The following is a 13,712-nucleotide window of genomic DNA, read 5'->3' as shown; positions in this document are numbered from 1 at the left end:
AGTGCAACCCATTCCCAATTTTAGAATTTGTTTATCTAAGAGGCTGCTTTCTATTGAAACCTTATTAACATGACATCAAGAATGCTAAGTAATATCAGTAAATTTGAGCCTCAATAAATAGAATAACTGCAGTGGATTAAAACCCAAAAAAAATATGTTCAAGTCCATGAGTTCATATCAATACTTTAAAAAAAGAAGATTGTCAAACTGCACCATGAGGGGACGATCAACAAATCTGGAAAACAAAAGGAAAGAGTAAAAATTGTACCCTGCCTTTCTGATATGACCAGTACCACTGGTTTCCTAAATAGTTTATTGTGGAATACTTTATACAACTATTCTAACTGAATAAATAAAAAGGCCTTGATAGGAGTAGAACTGTTTTGTAACTCCAGGGAATGGATGGATCTAGGTAGTGAATATTTAGACCCCTATCTTTACAAATCAGGGATCAGGTGCTGTTGGGGATTGAATCATTTCCTCCAAAAAAGCATATACAAGTCCTAACATCCCCTTACCAGAACACTGCAGACTTTGGAGAAAGCATGTCTTTGCTGACACTTTGATTTTAGACTTCTAGCCTCCAAAACTGTGAGCCAATAAATGCCTGTTGCTTAAGTCAGTCTGGGTGGTGTTTGTCATTGCAGCCCTGGCAAACTAAGAAAGGTGCTTCTGCTGAAAGACCCCCCCCCCCCATCTCCTGTAGCCTTGCCCAAGGGAAGAATCTGAGCAAGCCTCTGATCAAGCTGACAATCTGCTTGACATACCAAGGGGAGGAGAATGTGCTAAACTGCTCCATGAGTATGTAAACAGCCAAATCCAGACTGGGGTATTTATTCTAGAGGACAATGGATACACTTAGGGAAAGGAAAAAGGGGGGCAAATGGGCAAGACCAAACAAACTGTATTGTCTACTGAGTAACAAAACTATAAAGAAACATTAAGTCCTATGTGGTACAGTGAATCTCCCTGGCGATGTGGGGCACAACTGCCAGGAATGAGCCTGGCCCTGGCATCAAGGGACTGAGAGTGACTTCTTGACCAAAAGAGGGAAAAGAAAGGTAACAAAATAAGGTTTCAGTGGCTGAGAGATTTCAAATGGAGTCAAGAGGTTATTCTGGAAGTTGCTCTTGTGCAAGCTCCAGCTAGACATCCCAAATGGCCACAGTATGCTATGTCTTTACCAACAGTAATCCTGAAATACCTCGGTCCCTAGCTGAGACTCTATAAAAGTTTCACTCACTAAGTTTATTTTTTCAGAAACTTAAACCCTCCAGAGTGTTCCTATGCCAGATAAGTCCCAAAATCCAGAGGCAATAACCTCTTCAAGAACATCAACCAGATGCATCTCTCTTCCCCATAATGTCAACACCCCTTTTCAATATGAACAAGTTAGGGTGGTCACTGCCTAGACATTCCTAGAGATCAAGAAAGTGATTAAATGATAGGCAGCGGTAGCAACAGACAAGATAGGATTCAACAAAGGATTATGAATACTGAATCTTTACATAACTTTTTTAAAATTCTAGGGTACTAGAATAACTAGAAGGAAATAACTGAAATGGTGGAACTGTAACCCATAACATTCTTTAAAATTTGCTCCATAGCTACTCGTTAAATTGTACTTTGAAAGTTATCACTTTTCTATATATACATTATACTTCACAATTTAAAAATGTAAAAAAAGAGAAGAAAAGAAAGAAACATAAAGATGTGATTACTCTGAAAGCCAGGAGAGTGGTTACTTCTGTGGGAAGGTGATGGGATGGGATGAACACATGAAAGGGGGCTTCTGGAGCAGCTGACAAAAGTTGTACTTCTTGACCTCGGTGCTAGTCTCAAGAGGGTTTGTCTTATAAGAATTCACCAATCCATACATTCGTTCTGGGTTCTTTTCTGTGCCTGAGTTTTATTTTACAATAAAAACAAGTTTAAAATGTATATGTTCCAAAATACAAAAAGAAAAACTACAAAATTGAAATTAATGTATTTAACGCATGGTCTATAAAATGTAACAAATTTATTCATTGGAAAATTGAGTATTCATATAAATACTATTATATTTGAAAACAAGTTCTCACAGTGCTCAAACTCCTGAGTGAGTGCTGAAAAATCAGAGTCAGGTGCAAACTTAAAATCCTTTCAAAATGTTCAAAAATAGATTGGGGAAAATGACATTATCTTGGATGCAACCTTGTGTGGGGAGGACATATCAGTGTTGATTAGATTGTAATTCTTTGATTATTTCCTTGGAGATGAGACTCACCCAACTGTAGGTGATAACTCTGATTAGAACATTTCCACGGAGATGTGGCCCTGCCCATTCAGCATGGGCCTTGATTACTGGAGCACTATATAAGCTCAGACAGAAGAGGCACGCTTGCTACAGCCAAGAGGGACACTTTAAAGAACACCCAGGAGCTGAGAGAGTAGCTGCAGATGAGAGACAGTTTGAGGACGGCTGTTGAAAGCAGACTTACTCCGGAGAAGCTAAGAGAGGACAAATGCCCCAAGAGCAACTAAGAGTGACATTTTTGAGGAACTGCAGCCTAGAGAGGAACGTCCTGGGAGAAAACCATTTTGAAACTAGAACTTTGGAAAAGAAGCCAGCCACGTGCCTTCCTAATTAACAGAGGTTTTCCAGACACCATTGGCCATCCTCCAGTGAAGGTACCCGATTGTTGATAACTTACTTTGGACAACTTATGGCCTTAAGACTGTAAGTGTGTAAGCAAATAAACCCTCTTTTATAAAAGCCAAAAAAAAAATAGAGTGGGGTGATGAACACACAACTATATGATGGTACTGTGAACAGTTGATTGTACACCATGGGTGATTGTATGGTATGTGAATGTATCTCAATCAAACTGAATTTTAAAAAAATCCTTTTGAATGTGTTATAGTAATGTTTTTAATGTAGACATGGGTGCATTTTAATATGGTTAATCTCATGTGCAATGGGACCATCAGCTGTAAGCATACTGGGAGCTTACCAAGTTCTTGAGCTGGCCTCCAATGGGTGCCCTGACCACTTGGGATTGGAAGTAACTAGGTATTCTCTATGATGCTGGACACCTTTATGGATAGCAATAGTCACCTCAACTCTGGAGATACCTTCCTGGATTTAACCCAACTGTACCCCTTAGTAATTGTGGCCTTTGTGATGGTTTGACACTATATGGATCCCAGAAAATTATGCTCCTAAAGCTAATCCATTCCTGTGAGTGTAGACCTAATGTGGGTGGCTGGGACCTTTTGATTGGGTTATTTCAGTTGAGGCCTGCCCCAGGTGGGTCTTAATCCTCTTACTGGAGAACTTAAAAGAAAATAAAGGACACAGAGAAAGACACCAAAGCTGAGAGAGAGGGACACACCCAGAAGCTCAGAAAAAAAACCACAGAGCAGCCAGAAGCTGAAAGCAGAGAAATTTGGAAAAGAAGGATCAGAAGACACTGCCATGTGCCTTCCCATGTGGCAGAGGAGCCCACAGGATCACCAGATCACCCGTTGATGCCTTGATGTGCACTTTTTCACAGCTTGCATGCTGTAAGCTTGTAAACTAATAAATCCCCATTGTAAAAGTCAGCCCATTTCCCTTATCTTGCATTTCAGCAGCGTTGGCAAACTAAAACAGCCTTGGACAGGTTATTTACCTGCCTTGTACCATGATTTCTTCATCTGTAAAAGGTATAAAATAGAATCAAAGCAGCACCTACCTCACAGCATGTTGTGTGGATTAAGCACTTTGTTCCATATAAAATGTTAGAATAGATGGTTCTCAGAAAGGATTAGCTATTGTCGTCATTATGTCGGCCAGTGGAGATAGGGCCATGAACTGGGGTGGGTGTCCCCCACCCTGCCAGTGATGGCACGGGGGCCCTTGTCTGCACATACCACCCTCCAGGGCTGGGGAGCAAGCCCTTGTACTTGTGGAGATGGGGAGCACAGTGCTCAGTCACTGAGATGCTTTCCTTCTCCGAATGCACCGCTGAGGCAGCACCACTCAGCTTCTAGTAAATGTTCAGCTCACATTTCTGCACACAGACACACCAGCGGGCACAACCTTTTAAAATACCCATCAGCCCTTACTTGACACTCTGACACAGCCCAATGCTCTGTGCGAAGTTAAGGGAGAATTTAAGCAAAGTAGATCACAATACATATATTCGACTTAAAAGTGCTAAATATGCATAGAAAAATTCACAAGTATTTGCCCAATCCACAGTGTAGAAACATGATCTCGACTTTGTTTTTACTTAAATTTGAAACTTTTAGGACTCTTTTTGATTGTTCTTTTAGAAGGCCTGTGGATTTCAATGCATTACAAATATTTTTTTCCCCCAGCCAGGAGCTGTTCAATGATTTGTGCTTGTTTTCTTCACCATTGTTTTTGTTTTCTTTTATTTTTTACTAATTCTACCTCGATATGTCAGCCATGTACCATTAACAGGGCTTCTTTCCCAGGGCTCGAGGTAAGAGACTGAGGAATAAAGCCCTATGAATGCAGCTCTTGACCAGTGAGGATGTAGAATTTCCTGTACTAGGAGAAGGCATCTAAGAGTATGAGAATTCCTTCTCTCCAGATCAGGGTCTGCCTTAACAAGCTTGGGAGGGAAAAAAAATCCAAGGCGGCTGGGCCTGCCTCAGGTTTCAAGGTCAAACGAGGGAGACTTGAACTGCCTCCCTTCCTCCCAGCTGCTGCAGAACAACCCATCACACTGGAAGATGATTATGCCAGTTTGGATATATTATGTACCTCGGAAAAAGCCGTATTCTTTAATGCAGTCTTGTAGGAGCAGATGTATTAGTGTTGGTTAGGTTGGAACCTTTTGATTGAGTGTTTCCATGGAGATGTAACTCAATCAACTCTGGGCAAGATCTTTGATTAAATTATCTCCATGGAAAGTAAAGTAGTTATCTTAGGTTAATTGTCGTTTTCTTACTCCCTTGTTATGGTCTCTTTGAAATGTTCTTTTATCATATTTTTTTATTTTTATTTTTTATTTTTCATATGGTTGATTTAGGAAAAAAAAAAAAAAAAAGGAAAAAAATATGCAGAGCCCCCTTGAGGAGCTGGTGGAGAATGCAGGGGTATTGGCCTACCCCACCTCGATGGTTGCTAACATGACCACAGACATAGGGGACTGGTGGTTTCATGGATTGAGCCCTCTACCACGGAATTTGCCCTTGGGAAGACTATTGCTGCAAAGGAAAGACTAGGCCTCCCTACAATTGTGCCTAAGAGCCTCCTACCCAATGTCTCTTTGTTGCTCAGATGTGGCCCTCTCTCTCTAGCTAAACCAACTTGAAAGGTGAAATCCCTGCCCTCCCCCCTACGTGGGATCAGACACCCAGGGGAGTGAATCTCCCTGGCAATGTGGAATATGACTCCCGGGGAGGAATGTAGACCCGGCATCGTGGGACGGAGAACATCTTCTTGACCAAAAGGGGGATGTGAAAGGAAATGAAATAAGCTTCAGTGGCAGAGAGATTCCAAAACGAGCCGAGAGGTCACTCTGGTGGGCACTCTTATGCACACTTTAGACAACCCTTTTTAGGTTCTAATGAATTGGGGTAGCTGGTGGTGGATACCTGAAACTATCAAACTACAACCCAGAACCCATGAATCTCGAAGACAGTTGTATAAAAATGTGGCTTATGAGGGGGGACAGTGGGATTGGGGGGCCATGGGGATCACACTCCCCTTTGTCTAGTTTGTGGATGGATGAGTGGAAAGGTGGGGGAAGGAAACAAACAAACAAACAGACAGACAGACAAGGGCACACAGTGTTCTTTTTTACTTTAGTTGCTCTTTTTCACTTTAATTATTATTCTGGTTATTTTTGTGTGTTTGGTAATGAGGGTGTCGGGGATTGATTTTGGTAATGAATGTACAACTATGTAATGGTACTGTGAACAATCAAATGTACGATTTGTTTTGTATGACTGCGTGGTATGTGAATATATCTCAATAAAATGAATAAAAAATTTTTTTAAAAATTAAAAAAAAAATCATCTCCACGGAGATATGGACTCTGCCCATTCAGAGTGTGTCTTAATTAAATCACCGAAGTCCTATAAGAGACTTCTGGAGAGATGCTTTCTGATGCTGACACTTGGAGATGCTTGGACATGCAGATAGAAGGATGTTTAGAGATGTTAAGCTAAGAGATGAAGCCCAGAGTTTGGCCCAGAATATGCTAAGACAGGACCCCCAGGCACTTGAGAGAAACATCCTGGGAGAGAGAAGCAAGAATACACAGGAACTGAGAGAGGAGCTGGAACACAACCCAGGATCAGTAGACACCAGCCATGTGCCTTCCCAGCTAACAGAGGTTTTCCACACACCACCTGCAATCCTTCAGTGAAGGTATCATCTTGTTGATGCCTTAGTTTGGACACTTGTGTGGCCTTATAACTGTAAATTTGTAACTTAATAAATCCCCTTTTTAAAAGTCAATCCATTTCTGGAATTTTGCATAACGGCAGCGTTAGCAAACCAGAACACACAGCTTCCAGGAAAATGCCCATCAAATTACAAAACCCCAAGTTATATTCCTGTGTCAAAGAATTACTGTCATCTCAAGAATTCCATATATCCACCTCTTAGAAGGGCTTTTATAATCTTAGAGTAAACACAATGGCCTCCTGCTGGGAAGTACCTCTCCAAAATCTGAATCTGGTCAACTTGAAAATTATCATATGGTGATGTGCTCCTTTTCCTCTTTGAATTTGCTTTCTTCCTCTTGTCCTTGATGTTCACTCTAAAATGAAGGCCCTCTGAATGTTGCCACTGATAATTTGGCCTAAATTTGTCCATACAGATTCCACACAATCATTTCCTCATCAAAACTAAATGCATTCATATGAGATTTCTCATATTATCAACATTTATGGAGAAGACTTGGGAGTGGGAAACCCTCAACTATGTCACCTTAGACAATTCATTAACCTAAGTAAGAGGCCTCAGTTTCTTCTTTAAAATGAGAGTGGCACCTTGGTGGGTGAACTCACTGCCCTCCCCCACTATGTGGGACCTGACTCCCAGGGGTGTAAATCTCCCTGGCAATGCAGGATATGACTCCCGGGGATGAATCTGAACCCAGCATCATGGGATTGAAAACATCTTCTTGACCAAAAGGGGGAAGCGAAATGAAGCAAAATAAAGTTTCAGTGGCTGAGAGATTCCAAATGGAGTCGAGAGGTCAACTCTGGAGGACATTCTTGTGTGCTATATAGATATCCCTCTTTAGTTTTTACTGTATTGGAATAGCTAGAAGGAAATACCTGAAACTGTTGAACTTCAACCCAGTAGCCTTGATTCTTAAAGATGATTGCACAACTCTGAAGCTTACGAGGGGTGACAGTGTGATTGTGAAAACCCTGTGGATCGCACTCCCTTTATCCAGTGTATGGATGGATGAGTAGAAAAATGGGGAGAAAACCTAAATGAAAAATAGGGTGGGATGGGGGGTGGTGGTTTGGGTGTTCTTTTTTTATTTTTATTTTTATTTTTTATTTTGATTCTGATTCTTTCTGGTGTAAGAAAAATGTTCAAAAATAGATTGGGGTGATGAATGCACAACTATAAGATGATACTGTGAGCAGTTGATTGTACACCATGGAGGATTGTATGGTATATGGATATATCGCAATAAAACTGAATTTAAAAAAATGAGAGTGGCAGAAAAAATAAAATAAATAAGGGAGTGTATCCTATGGTTGCTAAAGTCCTGTCTTGGTTTTCCAGCTGCTACCATCAACACCACACCCTGGTTGACCTGACAAGGGGCATCTGTGGTGTCATGGTTTGGAGGCTGGAAATCCAGCTCAAGATTTTGGCACAGCTTGCTCTATCCTGGAGTGTGCAGTGTTCCTACTATCCTCTGCCACATGGCGACCTCTTTCTCCTTGTGCCTGTGCCTCTGGTTTCCACTGATTCCTGGCCTCTCCTTCCGTGTCCAATTTTCTTTGCTTATAAGGACTTCAGTGTAAGGTTGAAGGCCCACCTCATTTGGTTTGGGCACCTGAATTAGGACCATCTCCAAAGGTCCCAAATACAAATGAACTCACACCCACGAGACTGGGACTTAGAACTTGAATATGCCTCCATGGGAACATGACTCAGTCCCCAACAGGTGCAGCCTCACTCTTTAATACCTTCTAAGTATTTGTTCTTAGTTCCCTCTGGTTGGTCGCTGGCTTCAAGCACCGTTTCTCCCCTGAGTGTTCCATTTAAACCTTGGGTTATGCAAGCAAGAGGTGGATGGTGGCAAATAACCCGACTTTGGGGCTGTGTTAATCATTACCCATTCCTGTGGCAATCCAGAGTAATTAAAATAATTTAGTTTGTAGGGCAGGCCATAGTCGTTATTTTTCATGTGTACACCTGGTCAGAATTTCAAAAGAGAAAAAAATACATTTCAACATCACTTAATGAAGCAGAAGAAAAAAATTATTATTATTATTATTATTTTAATATTAGCCCCTTGTTCTGTTTGCTATTCCCATCATTATTTCAGGTTTTTCCCATTTAATAATACCTTTCTGGAAGTATTCCTATCACCACTACCACTAGAGGAGAAAAAAAAAAAATGTTCCTTAAGAGTAGGTGAAATTCCTTACTCACTGTTGAATCCCCTATTTAAGACAGGGTCTTAAGCCTAACTTAATGCCTTATTAAATTGAATCTCCAATTTAATCCCCAATTTAATTTAATTTAATCCCCAGTTGAGCCCCCAGTTTAAGACAGGGTCTTAAACCTAACTTAACTGAGCCACAAGTAATTGGACTTGGATATTTCTCACATATATACATACAAAAGTTGTCAACTTATCCTGACGTGGGCTTGCAACTCTAGCCTGGTGACCAGGTGGCCCCACTCCAGAGGTCTGGCCTTGTCCCAAAATCTTGTGCATCTCCAGTCTGTGAATACAGCTTAACAGTCATCTTAAGGTTTTCTGCACATAAGTCTTTCTCCCCCATAAGAGGTATTCTCCCTAAGGATAGAAATCACTTCTCATCAACCTCATTCTGGATTAATCCAGAAGGAAATAATTCAACATTCAAAACTTTATGGTACAGGAAAGTTTCTAAAGTTTTCATTTTTATTTATATCCATCTTTTCATTGCAGAGATAAGTAAAAGACTTCCAAGCATAAGCATATATAATGGAAATATGATTCAAGATGAAAAGAAAACAATGTAAGATTTTTTTATTATTGATAAAGAGCTTGTTCTTGTTTTGTTTTTAAATGTATAGTGCTGTGCATTAAGTCACTATGGCATTTATATTTCATTGGATACATTTAAAAGACATATAACAGCATAATTTAAATGTGTTGATATTTACAATACACTGACAATTAAATATTTTGCAACTATTTAAACTTACAAAGAAAATGCTAGAGGACAACGTAAAATGGGTGGAGTACATATTTTTCACAATGCCTTTAACATTATGTAAGTGAGAAAGTTGAAAATTACTGAGCTAGATGAAACAGTCTCTTTACCAAATGAAAAGGTTGAGCCCTTTATCTTTTTTTTAATGCAATGTATAAGCAATTTATTGTAAGCAAGAATTTGAAGGAAAAAAAAAGAAGAAAGGGGGAAGGTAATTTTCACAGAGAGAACAAAAAAGGGTTGGGATTGGGAAAGAGCCCTTGATCTTTAATGTGCATATTCTAGCTTTATTCACACAAATACAACTTAGATAAACTATCCAATTCTTAGGGGAACGCATATTTGGGAGCATTTCATCCTTAGTCCTAATTGAACCAGACATAGTTGGATATTTGCAAAGAACAAATAAAAATCATTACACACCCTGCAAATTACAAAACACGTTACAACTTTGCCACTAGAAAAGTTACCTACTGTTTTGTGGTGATTGTTATTGTTTTTTCTTTTCAGCTAGTCAGCAGGCACTCACTAAATACCTTCCATGTGCCAGCATTGTGTTTGCTTGTATTAGGGGATACAAAATAAATACAAAAAAAAAAAAAAAAAAACAGCACAATTCAGTGTTAAGGTAGCTAGGCTTTGGGTAAGAGAGAGAAAGGTAGGGTGCTGCCTGACCCACATATGACCAGGAGTAAGATGGAAACAAATTATCACAAATGTAGTGGCTTGGAACAGCAAATGTGTTCTCTTCCAGTTCTGTAGCTTGGAAGTCCCATGTAGATCTTACTGGACAAAATTCAAGATGGCGGCAGGACTGCATTCCTTCTGCAGGCCCCAAGGGAGAAGCCCTTGCCTTGCCTTTTTTCAGGGTCTAGAGATCACTCACATTCCATAGCTCCTGGCCCCTTCCTCCATCTTCAAAGCCAGCAACAAAACTGTCAGGTCCTTCCCGCTATGGCACCACTCTGACCTTCTGTCTCGCTCTTTCTACATCTAAAGATTTATGTGATGACATTGGGCCTGCCTGGATAATCAAGGATATTCTTTCTATTTTAAGGTCAGTTTATGAGCAACTTTAATTCTGCCTACAACCTTCACTCCCCTTTGCCATGTGGCCTGACGCATGCACTGGTTCCAGGGATTAGGGTGTGGACAGTGTTGTGTGACCCCAGCATCTACTGCAGCTCTGGAGCAGACAGATGATGTAGGGAAGATGGGGTATGGGATGGACAGGTGGCCGGAAGACTGTGGCTGAAGTTCTGTATTAGGGTGAGGGCAGAAAAAACAGAAGGGAAGGCATCTAGAGGCATTTGCAAAGAAGAAGTAAAAATTATGTAATAAACAGGGAGCTCATGAGAGTTCTGTTAGATTATTATTATTACCACCACAATTAATACCACAATTCTCTGGTTGATCCAGTAAATCCATTAGGAGAGCGTTAATGATCTATGTTAATTTTAAATAAACATGAAAGGGTCTAATTCTAGAGACCCACATTTCCCCTGTTGAAAAACCACACTCCTGTTACCATGGAGAAGTTCTGAAAGCTCCTCATTTATATTCATTTCCTCCTCCTTCCTCCCCTCCTACCCTGGCACCACTTCTGACACGGCTGACAGCTGCGTGGGTGGTGGGGAGAGGATACAGATTAGAGATACCTTCCATGTAGAAAAAGTTCATGGCAGTAAGTTGATTTCACAGTTGGTCAATAATTGCTGACATCCCTCTACATGGCAAGTGCATTTAAACCATCCTTGTTTTAGATTTTCATTCATTTAATCCAAAGCCCTAGATCTCAGCAGTTTAGGAAATATGGTTCAGAATGCAAAAAAGATTGATCAGGTAACTGTTTATTAAAAGAAACTATAATATTTCCTTAAATCTAAGACTCCATCAATTGTAAAATGCACCACTGAGAAAGAAAAAAGAACACCATGGCATATCATCTTGCAGAAGATTTGCTCCAATCCATGTCTTAGAATAGATGAAATAATTTATCACCCAGACTTAAAAAAGAAGGGTCTTGATAGGACATAGGGATGTGTTAACACATGAATCATTGGTACACGTGTTATCTCTGGCTGTGTAATGAAATGTAGCAGCATAACAACTAGTTCTTCTCTCACACAGTTTCTGACAGTTGGGGACTTGGGAGGGGCTCAGCTGGGGGATCTGGGGCGGCAGTTGAGCTGTCAGCTGGAGCTGGAGGCTTCACCTGCAAGTGCACGGACATGGTGGTTGGTAGTTTCGGTTCCTCCCTGGCTGTCAGTCAGATACTTCAGTTCCTTGCTGAGTACACATCTCCATCAGAGCCAGAGTGTCTCCCCAGAAAAGGTGATCAAAGAGAGGCAGAGCCTGGGATCGAAGCAGCAGAATTCTGTGGCCTAATTTCAGAGCGACATACTATCACTTCAGCGGGAGGGACTTACACAAGCCTGTCAGGAGGCGGACATGGGGCCGTCTTAGACACATAACTGAACCTGAAGCGAATTTGCTTCTGTTATTTTAGGTAACGTTTATTGAGCACTTACTATATACCATGTCCCATACCAAACACCAAAAACTCATTTAATTCTCACAGCAATCCGATGAGAGGAATCCTATTATTATCCCTGTTTTACAATTGAGAAAACTGAAGCTTAGAAAGGTTAAATAATCAACCCAAGGTCACACAGCTGGGAGGATGAGAGCTGGCACTTCTGACACATCACTGAATGCTCCCAGCCTTTGCTTCCATATACAAGATTGTAATGTGTCAACCATAAGAGAAATTTGGAAGTCTCCAAGATTCTTCATGTGCATACTTCATATAAAGCACTCTATTGAATTGTGACATTTTAGAGTTTTAGTTTATTTGTTGTGGTTGTTCTTATTTATAATAATAATAAAAGAAGACCAAGTGTGATGGACTTTGGCTCTGATAGTCTGCACTTTCACAAAAGAAACACAAAAAAATGTATGCGTAACCACTTGCCAAACACATGACTCATTCGGCAGTAGTAAGACAGGATGTAAGAGCAAACAGAAGACATTCAAGAAAGTCAGAACAATTTCCTCTGAAGACATAATAGTCTCCATAGATAGTGTGCTGGTTTGAATGTATTATGTCCCCCAAAACACCATTATCTTTGATGCAGTCTTGTGTGGGCAGGAAACGTATTGGTGTTGACTGGGTTGGAGACTTCTGATTGGATGTTTCTGTGGAGAAGTGATCACTCAGCTGTGGGTAAGATCTTTCATTGGGTAATTTCCATGGAGGTGTGGCCCCACCCATTCAGCATGGGCCTTGATGAGTTTACTGGAGCACTATATAAGCTCAGACAGAAGGAGCAAGCTTGCTACAGCCAAGAGGGACACTTTGAAGAAAGTACAGGAGCTGAGAGACGAGCTGCAGATGAGAGACAGTTTAAAGATGGCCGTTGAAAGCAGACTTTTGCTCTGGAGAAGCTAAGAGAGGACAAACGCCCCAAGAGTAACTGAGAGTGACATTTTGGAGAGAAGCTGAACCCTGGAGAGGAACGTCCTGGGAGAAAGCCATTTTGAAACCAGAACTCCAGAGCAGACACCAGCCACGTGCCTTCCCAGCTAACAGAGGTTTTCTGGATACCATTAACCATCCTCCAGTGAAGGTACCCAGTTGCTGATGTGTTACCTTGGACACTTTATGGCCTTAAACCTGTAACTGTATAAACCCCCTTTTCTAAAAGCCAGTCCATTTCTGGTGTTTTGCATCCTGGCAGCATTAGCAAACTAGAACAGATAGTATTTGAAACTGTTTTCATAACTTTAAAAAAGAAATATTAGGCAAAAAAGACACTGCACATTTTATTCTAATGTAGAGATGTTCAAATATGAATGTCTCAAATCTGTCAAGAGTGGATACACAATCGCATTCTCCCCACATTTAGGAACAGTAGAAAGAACTAGACCACCCTGTGAGCACAAAATAAAGACAGTGATAGGGTGGTCACTGCCTAGACATCCCTGAAGATCAGGAAAGTGATTAAACTAGAGGAAGGGGTAGCAACAGACAAGATGGAATTTAACAAAGGATTATGCATTCTGAATCTTTATACAATTTTCTGCTTAGTTGCTAGGCTATTAGAATAGCTAGAAGGAAAGAATTGAAATGGTGAAACTGTAACTCATAGCATCCTTTGAAATTTGTTCTATAGCTACTTGTTAAATTGTAATTTGACATTTTTGTGTATATGTTATATTTCACAATAAGGAAATAACTGAAACTCTGGTACTGTAACTCATAATATTCTTTGAAATTTGCTCTCTAACTACTTGTTAAATTGCGCTTG

This window comes from Choloepus didactylus, chromosome 16 (genome assembly GCF_015220235.1).
Source record: "Choloepus didactylus isolate mChoDid1 chromosome 16, mChoDid1.pri, whole genome shotgun sequence".
Lineage (NCBI taxonomy): Eukaryota > Metazoa > Chordata > Mammalia > Pilosa > Megalonychidae > Choloepus > Choloepus didactylus.
This window is presented reverse-complemented; position numbering follows the sequence as displayed.